We start from the raw sequence: 11,927 nt of genomic DNA, 5'->3' as shown, positions 1-11,927 counted from the left end.
TTAAAATTCTTAAAAAAAAATTAAATAAAGTTATGTTTATGGCTTAAACTTAAGTATGATATTAAAAAAAGAATATTCAGTACAATAAATCATGATTAATTTCTTTATATAAAGTTAAATTAGCAAATTGTAACATTTAGATTTAGTTTTCATTATATTAAAAAAATCAATTAAGAAAAAAAAAGTTTTGAAGTAACAGTAATTTTACCAGTGTTTAAATAAATTAAAAGAAAAATTTAAAACACTTTAATACATGATAAATTAACTTTATTCAAATTAAGGCCATACAAAGGCATATTTTCTTCATTAAAATGTATAGGTTTTATTGTACACATTGGATTTTCCAAATGAAAATCATTTAAAAACTCAGTTTTACTATCTGGTTTATACTTCTTAAAATTGTATGAAACAACAACATTTTTGGGTTCTAGACATTTAGAGTTTATATCCTTAAATAAAAGGTGTAGTGCTGTTTTTGACAATTTGTCTTTTGATTCAAATTCTGGTAAAGTGTTTAAAAATGTAAAACAAAAAGTTTTTTCTTCAACTGAGTTCAAAAGTAATAATGCTCTATTCCATTCTTGGCTTGAAATGTGACTAATTAGACAAAAGTAGTTAATATTGGACTCATCGAAACTTACCAATGCTTGCCCACTACCATCATCTAATACACAGTTTGCTTTGAAGTGTAAATAATTACTCTGTTTGTTCAAAGTAGCATTTGAGAAAGCTAGAAAGCTTTCTTCTATTCTTATTTCAACATCTAAAATTTTTACTAGAGAAGCAAGTATTACAAAGTTTGAATAGTTTTCTACTTCATTGTCAAAATAAAGATCACCAATATTACACTCTGGATACTCTATAGGTTCAATATCTTTGTTTTTAATAGATCCATTGATTTTAGTATTTTTAGCTATTGAACTTTTATATTCAGTACCTCTAGTTTTAATAGGAGTTTTTATGACTTTGAACAAAGAATTTTTTATATACTTCAAATAAATATTTCCATTTCTTGAAATACACTTTTTTAAATGGTAAAATATTACTTTGCAACCAGGTAGCAAACCTAAACATCTATTGTAAGAGTTTAAGCTACATTCAAAATAAATAGACACACACTCATTACAGTTTTTATCGTTGGCAGAAATATCAATTCTGGTTTTAGTTGAGTTATAAATACCCTCTTGAAATGTTGATCTCTTTAATATAGTACCTAATATATTTACAATTCTTAAGCAATCTTCACTAACAGTTTTAAACTTATTTGTACACAAAACTGGTTTGTTAAATATGTTCCATTCACTTTTATTCCATTTATAGTTCAGATTTTTTAAAACTTTTATTGCAAAACTATCTGTATAGTTTAGTATTTCACAAAATTGGCTCAAGCAGTTTAGATGCTGAACCATACAGCTTTTTATTTTGTAGGATTTGTTATTGTCATTACTGATAATAGATAAAGTGTTTGTTAAACTCACAACAGCACCGGGCAGAAACAAGCTTTGATATTTAGCAGTATCAGACATAAAATGAAGAGTATATTCACTAAACTTGACATTGGTACAACAATTTTGAGTGGGCATTTTTAAACAAAATACAGTAAAACCATTGTTTATTTTATCATCTTTCACAAACATTGTTAGAACAAGAACAACAAAATTATCTTTTAATATGCTAGCTGAAGAAACATGAGAGGATAACATAGATTCTTTATTTAAGATGTTTTCACTTGAAAGTGTGCTTTCTTCAGTCATCATGTTAAATAAATCAAAACTATAATAAACTTTTTCTTTTAGTTCTAATTTATTAGAATTCAACAAAATAAAGTTAGATAAATGAAGCAAAATATATACTGAATAGTTGTATTCATCTTTTACTGTTATCCATTTTCTCTCAACAACAATTTGAAAATTTTTGATGATTAAAAAACTTCCAATAGCTTTTGAAGAAACTGTTAATGAGTTAGAATTTGTTTTATCAACAAACACAATAGGTAACTCAGAAGTGCAATCAGAGAGACAGCAGAGACCTGATACCAAGCTGCAAACTAGTGATCCAAGTAGTAATACTTCTTGAGTCGATTTTTCAGACATTTTTAGCAAATTATTTGCTTCAATAATACAATATGACCAATAGTCAGGATGACTTGTTCCACTTGAAATTATACTCTTTGACATTTGAATAGCATTTTCTTTAATTCTTTTGATTGTATAGCTTTTAAAGTCTTTTAGGTAACTAACATGGTTTTCTGTTAATTTTTTATTCAAATCACTATTTACTAATATGCAACAAAATTTGTTAAAAAGTTTAGATGAAAGAATATCATCTATACTGTCAAAATACTGCAATTTATCGTTTACACTTGAGGAAGTTAAAAAATTAGATGCAACTTTGAATATATTAGCTTTGTGTTCACAGGAAAGATCTTTTAACTTTGTTTCAAATATACTTTTTATTTCAAGAAACGGTTTCCACTTTGTTAGCTTATGGGAATGCTTTAAAACTTTTGGAAGTGATAAAGAAGTTATATATTTTCCTTTTAAGCTATCTAAACTAGTTAGTATTTCGTTAACATGTACTAAAACAATACATCCTTCCCTTAATGCTAAACTTGTAAAATATTCTTTAGAAACACTAGAACAGAATAGTGTGATTTCATTAGAAAGCTTAAAAACTAAAAATTTATGACTTATAATTTTTACAAGGTAACTAATTACAATATTTTTATGAGGAAACAATATAGTTCTTTCTGATGCTGGATTCTTAAAAAGGTCAAGAATGTTGTTTAATTCTATGTCTGTAAAACTTTCATTATTTTTATAAATAAGTTGATTAGTTGTAGATTTATTGAAAACTATTAAAGGTCTTTCAGTTAATTCTATAAATCCAAAGTCATTTAAACAACAAGGAATAAAATTCCATGTAGTTATGAGAACTATTTGTCCAATAAAGGAATTTAAATCACTGCAATATGAACAATACAGTGTACCACTTTTATCTGTAAGAGTTAAAAATCTTTTAGAATCTATTGAAATATATTCTAGTAGTCCAATGAGCAAGTATTTTTTTGTTTTACAATTGAAACTGTTATACTGAAAAGAACATTTAATACCTTCTTCGAAATCTAGTATATCTTTTCTAGAATAAGAAAATCTTGTAAGTCTCTTTTCTAATCTTTGAAAAGACAGAAAAACTTTGTTTGTCGGTAGTTGTAGTATTTTATCATTTATTTTGTTATTTAAGCAAACACTTTTAAAATACTTGAGCAAATTTTCAATAATGTTAAGTAATATATCATTTTTTGGAACATCAACATCATTATCTAAAATTGGTATGATGTAAGTCCATAAATAAATAGTCCCAGCTTTTATCCAAGTTCTACCAGGCGATGCGACACTTACATCAAAGTTTAATAAGTTGCAGAGCTTAAAAACTTCTTTTTTTGTATTTTTGTTCATATTGTATACTTTAAGCTAATATTCAGGATTAAAAATATCTATAAAATATTGTTTAAATAATAACTAATAACTAAAAAACACTAAAAATACAAAATTATTATAGTTATTCAATAAAACTTTTCAATTTAGAATAAAGTTGAGTGTGTATCAAATATTTTTGTTTCATATATTATTAACCATCATCCTAACCTTTGATCCTAACTTAAATCAAAACTTTAATATAAGAAGCTCAAAGCTATTAACTTCATTCAGATTTTAGTCAAATTTTCACTTTACAAGTGCAGTTTTTATTCAACCAATTTCTTATACAATCTACAATCAAAACAGGGTATCCATGCATTCAGAATACTCAGGATACTTTGAAAGTTGTGAAAATCTAAGGATGATTAAAGCCAGTTTAGTATTTTTATAAAAATCTCTGAATATTTTTCACATTTCAAAAATCTCAGAAATTTTGTTTTATAGATTTTGAATAAAATTTAGTTTTCTTAATTTCAATATTTGATATTTTACGACTAATTTTGTTGAAGATTTCTTCTGATGTTTTTCTACCTTAAAAAAAAAAATATTAATTTTTTAAAATCAAAAAAAAATTCTTAATAAAATCAAAAAACTCAGGATGAGTCAGGATAGTTTAGGGTCACTCAAGACAGTTTTGGCTTAAAGAGTGGCAACCCTTTTAAAATAAAGAATTATTTTGAAAATTTAAATAAACTTTAGAATATCACATACTTAAAACTTTTTTGATAGCTTTAAATTCAATAGCATATGTGGAACCAATTTTTTTTTCATTTTCAAAGACAATTATTATCAAAAATTTTGTTAAAAATTAGTGTTTTTTAATTAAAAGTCAAATAATCTATAAGTATCATCTTAAAAAAATTCATAAAAGTTTACAAGGTTGCAACACAGATCAAGCTGAAAAAAAAAATCTGACTTTTTCGATTATCTTTTTGACTTTTCATGACTTTTTGATCAAACTCTTAATTAAAACTAATTCAAAAATACATAAACAAAGACTTTACTGGCATAGGGGGTCCACCTTGATTTTTACAAATTGATACGAGTTTTATATAAGCTATCAGACATTTTTAACCACTTCAAAAAATTCAAATAAATATAGTGACTGTTTCACACATATCTAGAACTGTTTTATTTGACACTACTTTAAAACTATATATTACTACTTATGAATATACAAGTTTTTACGTAAAAGGGGATTGTAAATTAAACTATCAATTTGCTAGCTGTCAGCTGCAAATTTAAAGCGCTTCTGATTTAATATTATATTATTTATTTTTATTTTAAGATTTTACTAATACAAGAAAGTCTATTTATTTTTTAGATATTAATATAGGTTAAGAAAAAAGGTATAAATAAGAAATTCCAGGTAAAAATGGTGGGAATAGGGCTTACATTTAAATCTTATAAGTATATTGTTTATTGAACGACAAAGAAGCGCTCAAAATATTTGATCCTAGGACCTGGTGCACGAAAAACCTTTCAGTTATCGAGTCGCACACCACTTGGATAACTTTTAACGTTTTGTCCAGCACAAAATACTTAAATTAATACTTCAACTCATTTGCATAATGTTACAAACAACAAAAAAAAATCCTTATACCTGCAGCCGACCCACTTGCTAGAATTCAATAAATAGATAACTTCCTTGCTTAACTAGTCCTTGCTTATCCGATTCGTCGCTAATCCGGTTGTTTCAGTCGAAAAGAAGATTTGTTTAATTCAATTAAAATCAAATTACCATAAAAACTACAAAAATAAGTCCAACTTTTACTAAGCAAGCAGTTTGTACGTCATGATTATAATACTTTTTATAAACTTAATTTAATGATTCTTAGTTTTCGCGCTCAGTAAGATTTCTGATATTGCTAAGTAATTTAGATATTTTTGGTACGGTCAATCTTAAAATACCTGGTTTTTAAATGGATAAGATAGCAAAGAATTGAAAACGAGTTTAACTATAAATTTAAAAAAAAACTCAAAATTTGAAATAATATGTGCCTAAATATGTTACAATGAGTCAATTAAGCATAGGAAATCAACTTTGAAAGACATTTTGAGAAGCAAGGGAAAGTTTAAAAAGTTAAAAGCCGAAAAGGAGGTGCTGGGAGAGGGAGACTAACTAGAGCCGCTAAAACGGCTAAAAAAAACTCAGGCTACTTTGAAAACCGATACACCAAAAACCGATTAACTAGTAATCAACCGATACACAAACTATGTTTTTTTATCTGTAACCGGATATTTATTTTAATTTGAGGTCAGTAATTTGAAGTTATCAAACTTTTTGCCATTATTTTTTACTTTAAACATAACACTTTCATTATTATGTTACTTATAACGTAGTTTGGATGGGCGACTTCTCTAGTCGACGGTCTAGATTTACCACTAAATTCTTTTGCTGGCCGATTATATTAAACAAATAAACTATAACGGGCCACTTTGTTTTATAAAAATTTTCTATAATATATTTTACGCATTGTAATTTGAAAAGATGTAGTGTTTATTAAAAATATAGTTAGTAGCACAGTTGTACTGTATGAAAAAGCATAGTAGACCCGCAACTGGAGATAATAAAAAACATTCTTTGAATCTTAGTGGTCGAAAATTCAAGAACTTTATGAATCTTCAAAGCGTCAAACAAGATTTGAATTTGAACTATTTTTGATATTTTTAAAGTTTAAAAATCAACTGTGAAAGAAACAACCATTAAAATTACCTTAGTATACATATTTTCCACTGTTTTGAAACAAAACTTAAATATTTTTTTATCAATTTCAGTTAATAGTTAAATTGAAATATTTTAAGTAGTTGTTTGCAAAAACAAATTAATTAGAATGAAAATGCTTTTTGCACTCTTTTTGAATTTAACTTTTAATGAGACTAAGTTGATTAGTTACAATGTTTAGTTCTTTTATAACAAATTTTGTTGAAGAACTTGATTTTAATGGTTGATTTGATTGGTTACAGTAACATTTGTTTAGTCTGGGTTTTAGCATTTTCTATCTAGTTATTTTTTAAGATTACTCTTTAAGATTACTATTTTGAATTAAGTTCAGAATATCTACAAACTATTTTTTCTTATGCATACAAACTTTTTTTTTCTAGCATGCAAATGAAAAAAAAGTTATAGATGTTTTTACGTTAGCAGAAAATAAAGTATTTAAAAAAAAGCTAACATAATTGTTAAGCAAACTTAAGATTAAAAATTTTATTTTATTTATATTTTTTTTGAGGAAACCAAAGAAAAATCTTATTTTTCATGTTTGCAAATGTTGCTTGCTTTCTATTATTAGCTTTAGACTTGGACAAGTGTTTAAAAAAAAAATTATACTTTAAAATAGAAGGAAATTTGTTGTTGTTAATATCATTATTGTTTTTTTCTTATTAAAAGCATAGATTTTACAGTACTTATCTTCATATTTTCATTTATTAAAGTTAAGTTCAGTTATTTTAAAAATCTCTTTTTCAAATTAAAAAAAAACTAAATAATTTATTTAACTATTCAAATATAAAATAGTTTTTACTTTTCAAATTAAATTATTAAATAAAATAAAAATTACATTTGTAACACAAAATACTTATAAATAAAAGTTTCGTAAAAATGCTTCAGCGTATTTCATTTTACTTTCGTTAAAGAAGTTGTAACTTATAATGCAAGTATTCACACGTTTGTTATTAGTGTTGTTTATCTTCTTTTAAAAGTTAATTTAAAGTTATATATATTTTTTAGTTCTGATGTTACTAAACTAGATTCATAGTACATTATTAAACATAAAATTCAGTTAATTTTCGTTTAGTTTTATTTTCTTTCATTTTTCTTTTCGTTTAACTGGTTGTTTTGTTACTAAAGATTTGAATATTTAAATGATAAAAAAACTTATATGTTATAGCTCGTAAGAAACTTTATAAGCATGTGGTGTACGACTCGATAACCGAAAGGTTCCTTTGTACACCAGGTCCTTAGACCAAACTTTTTGAGCGCTTTTCTTTTATCGTTCAATAAACAATATTGTTAATCTACTTAAAAAAGATAAAATAAGTTTTTAAAGAATTTGTTTAAACTTAGGATGACTCAAATCAGTTTAAGGTCACCCATGACAATTTTTTAAATAAGAAAAAGGCAACCCAAGTCAGAGTGGAGAGCTTGGCCATCCCAAGTGTTACGCCAGTCACGTGTTTTCTAGGGAGATCGCCAAAAGGCTGTGGAGAAAGCTGTTCGAAAAGGACCCAATCGACAGGCGGGCCGCGCAAGCGTACCGTAGCAAGGCGAATGGGGGGAGTAAGGCGTACGAGGACTTATTGGGAGAAAAGCAGTGTGCGAATGAGCTGGTGAGAACTTTGTTTAAGGAGTTTTACAGCAACAGAGGTTTTGGTGACGCGGTGACGAGGAAGGGCACTAACCTGTTATAAAGACTTGAATTACTTAGTTTTGTTTTTGTTGAAACAACTCTTTAGTATTAAAGTATTTATGTAGTTGCATATAATATTTTTCTTTAATACTTAAATAGAAAAGTACAAATAAAGTTATGTTTAAACATTTAAATAGATTTATTTATCTTATATTTAAATCTTTGTACTTAGTATTAAAAAATGTTTATTAACTAGTTCGCATCTGATGTGTGTAGTATATATTTTATTTTTTATATATGTAAGTAAGTATTTCTACAGTAGCTTTAATGATACAACTAAGAAAATAACTAAGTGCTTAAAATTATTTTACGACATTTATTTGCTATAACATAAAAATTAAGTTTTTATAAAATTATTACTATGTTTTAATCATGTTCATTTATACATTTTTATTTTTATAACTCAAAAACTTCTTTCACAAACGCTAGAAAAACGCGTAATATAAGTTCGGAGCTATTCAAACTACTTCAAAAATTATTATATTGTATCAGGCACGTAGCTTGGAACGGATCTGCAAATCTGAAGAAACGTATACATTTATGCAAAAAAAATCGATTTTATAACAAATTTTCAGCTTTGAAAGACCCTGCTTTCTTAGCTTTTAGAGTGTATTTATACTTAGTTTTGCACCTTTCGGAGGTAACTTTGACATATATGTACTCTTAGCATTTTTAATGTCGTAAAAACTTTTAATGTCGAATTAAATACATTAAAGTCACTTCAGATTTTATTCACCAAAAGTCACTTATTGTATATTTAAATAAACAGTTATGTTAGAATGAAAAAACTGAACAACTAGCATTAGAAACAATTTTAATTAATTCAATTTATGTTTCTCTGTCTTATATACTCTCAAAATAATTATTTCTTTTTAAAGTACATTTTAATTGGATGAGACGAAGCAGCAACTTTTTTACATTTGATGATTTTTCAATTTTATTACTAGTAATTACTTTGTCATTTTTAATAACTTCAATCTAAATATGATTATCAAGTTATATTTCTATGTCAGCTACTTGCAATCGTTATATATAATTAACATTATTTTTTACCTGATAAGTTTACAAGTTTATATCTAAACAATTTTTTTATGTTTATAAAATAAACAAAAAATATAAATCTCACAAATAAAGTCAAAGTTATTGTATAACACAGAAAAGCCCCTTGAAGACTTTTAATAAACGAATTTTTAGCTTAAAATTCTAGTGACAAGTTTGTACATCATAATTTGTAATTAAATGAAAAATAAAAAAATGGTTTCATTGGCTTAAATCCAATATACAGTAGTTTAGATTTGGAAATATAAATTCTTGTGGAATTTTAAGCTATCTAAATGTTTTATAAAGTATGTTAAGTGAGTATTTAGGGTACAGCGCTGTTAGTCTATAAAGTTCTTTATTTCTGGATAACTTGCTTGTTGTAAAAATATCTTAAATTAATGTAAATAGTGAAAACTAGAACCCTGTCAGAAATAAGTGAACTTTTTGAGTAGTTTTTTTAGATCTTAGGAAAATTGTTATTTATTTTTGTTTAACATTTTTTTATGAACAATTAAAGAAAAGCGCTAAAAAATGATCTAAGGAACTGGTGTAGGAAAGAACGTTTCGATTAAGCAATCTTGTATGTTTTTTTTATTCAAATAATTACTAAACCATTTTCTTTAAAGTTATAAAACTATTTTGTTAAAGTAAGCATTTAATTTAAGATTATTACCACAGAGATATATTTTTAACACTAGTTATGTTTATGGTCTTAAATATGTGTTCTCCAAGTACTTTAGCTAAAAATGACTGCTTTACTTACTAGTAGCTTACAGTACTAAAGTTACAAATACTGGTCTTACTTAAAGTAACTTATTCCTAAGTTATGAATAAAACCTATTAAAACACACTTTGAATTGATGTCAAGTAGTTTATTAAATATAGTTATTAATGAAACTTATGAAAGAAATTGTATTAGTTAATAAACAAATAATATATTATGATACAACACATGTAAATACTTACAATCTTCCATAAAGAAACTCGCTCAAATCGATGTTCTCCTTAGTATAAAACAAGGTTGTTTTGGGAATTTAGGGAATATTGTTTTGAAAAAAAGCTTTTTGTTGTTTATCGTGTCCGTTTTAAAATAAATTATTTCTAGAATTATAAATATCATAACCCTTCGGTACAAAATAATCCCATATTTATTCACACGTCTTAAAATTATAAAATGAAATGTTGATTTCATTACAAGATCAATAAAATATTAGCTTATTTACTTAGAGCATTTTTATATTCTTAAAACTAACTTCTTGTTTTGCTCCTGCAGTCTTGTTTTTTATAAAATATATATAGCTTTTTACGTATTGGTAGTTTTAAAAATTCTACAAAAAAGCTAAAAAGTTTAAAATAGTTTAGTAATAATCAATTCTGGTGGAAATGCTTATAATCTGTTAGTTGCTTATGCTTTCTTTAAAAAGTTTGGATATAGGTTTTGTAAAAAAGTTACAACTTTATCGATATTGAGTTTTATTTTAAAGAATCTATTACGAGGTATTTATAGTCTTAAATTCTAAAATTAATCCTAGACCGTTCTGTGCTTGACTTTTGTTCTCATTTATTTGTAGGTTCAGTCATTATAGAAGGGTTTTTGTCAATAAACAATACTATTAGCAGAGAAACCTTTCAGTTCTACTAACTACTGCTTAATAGTGTTAGTTTATATTTTTGTTTAAAAAATTTGTAGTTCCTGGAATAAAATATATTTTTAGTAATTTATTTTTAAAGAAACTTTTATTTGTTGAAATACCAAAGGTAAGTGCACTTGAATATATGTGGTTATATCAAACCTTAAGAAGTGTGTTTTAATTTAGCAAATAAAGTGTTGTATTGTTTATATCGAATTACTGTGTTTTTAAATAGAATTTAGTTAATTCATATATCGTAATAACAGTATTTTTTAGTATACAAACCCAATTATAAATTAGAATTTGTTGCTTTTAGTCTTTAAATCAAAATTTAATAATCACAAAAGCTAGGTTTTCTAGCGTCAAAGCTATCAACTACTTAAATGTTGCCAAAGAGCAATGGCTTTATTTGGATTTAAAAAATATATATATAGTATTTATATTAAAAAATACGGCGAGCATTATTATACCGTTATATTGAAAATTTGAGTAAGTAACTAATTTAAGATAGCCATTATTGCTGAACTAGAAACCGCATTTTTATTTCGAAAAGGGCTAAAGTAATGTTATCTATTTTAATAACATTTATTGAAAATTTGTTTTTAATATTTTTTTTACATATTTTAAAACATATTTATACCCATAGCAGTTTTATTCAGAAATAAAAACTTAAACGGAGTGTTTGGTATTACTTTTACAAATATTTTTATGTTTGTCAAAGCGTATAGAACAATTTCTTCTTGACTATTATATAAATATTTCTGGTGGTTTGAAGTGTATCGACCTATGAAGTAGCAAAGTTCACTTTCGAAGAAATACCCATAAAAACAAATCATTGGTCATTAATGCCTTTTTTATTCATATTTTGTTGTCATACATTTTTATAGTTTTAAATTTTTTTATAATTTGATGTCTTTACCTTTTATTTCAGCTAATTTAAGCAAATAGTAGGGCTTCTGTCATTATCTCGTTTTAATACGTGGATAAAAGTTACCTGTATCAAAACCAACAAGAAATTATTTCTTATAAATTCGACGTTGTTGAACTGTAACTGTCATTAACCTTGTTTAATTTTTATTCTTAATAATGTTTGTTTGGTGTCAACCGAAGTTAATGATAAATAAACATCAAAGCTTTTTAACTCTTTTATAAAAAGAGATCACTACTTAAATCCTCAACATTAATTACAATTAATCTTTAGTTTGAAGTTTATGCATAATTAAAACTACTTTGAAATTTCAAAACTTGATATACAATTAAAGTAAGACTTAAAACAATGATTATATACCTACTTAAAGAATACTTTACTACTTAAGTAATTTTTGTGAATGCTTTTAGTATAGAAAGACTGCAATACATTACTACAT

Source organism: Thalia democratica, chromosome 3, assembly GCF_965202585.1.
Source record: "Thalia democratica chromosome 3, ktThaDemo2.hap1.1, whole genome shotgun sequence".
Lineage (NCBI taxonomy): Eukaryota > Metazoa > Chordata > Thaliacea > Salpida > Salpidae > Thalia > Thalia democratica.
This window is presented reverse-complemented; position numbering follows the sequence as displayed.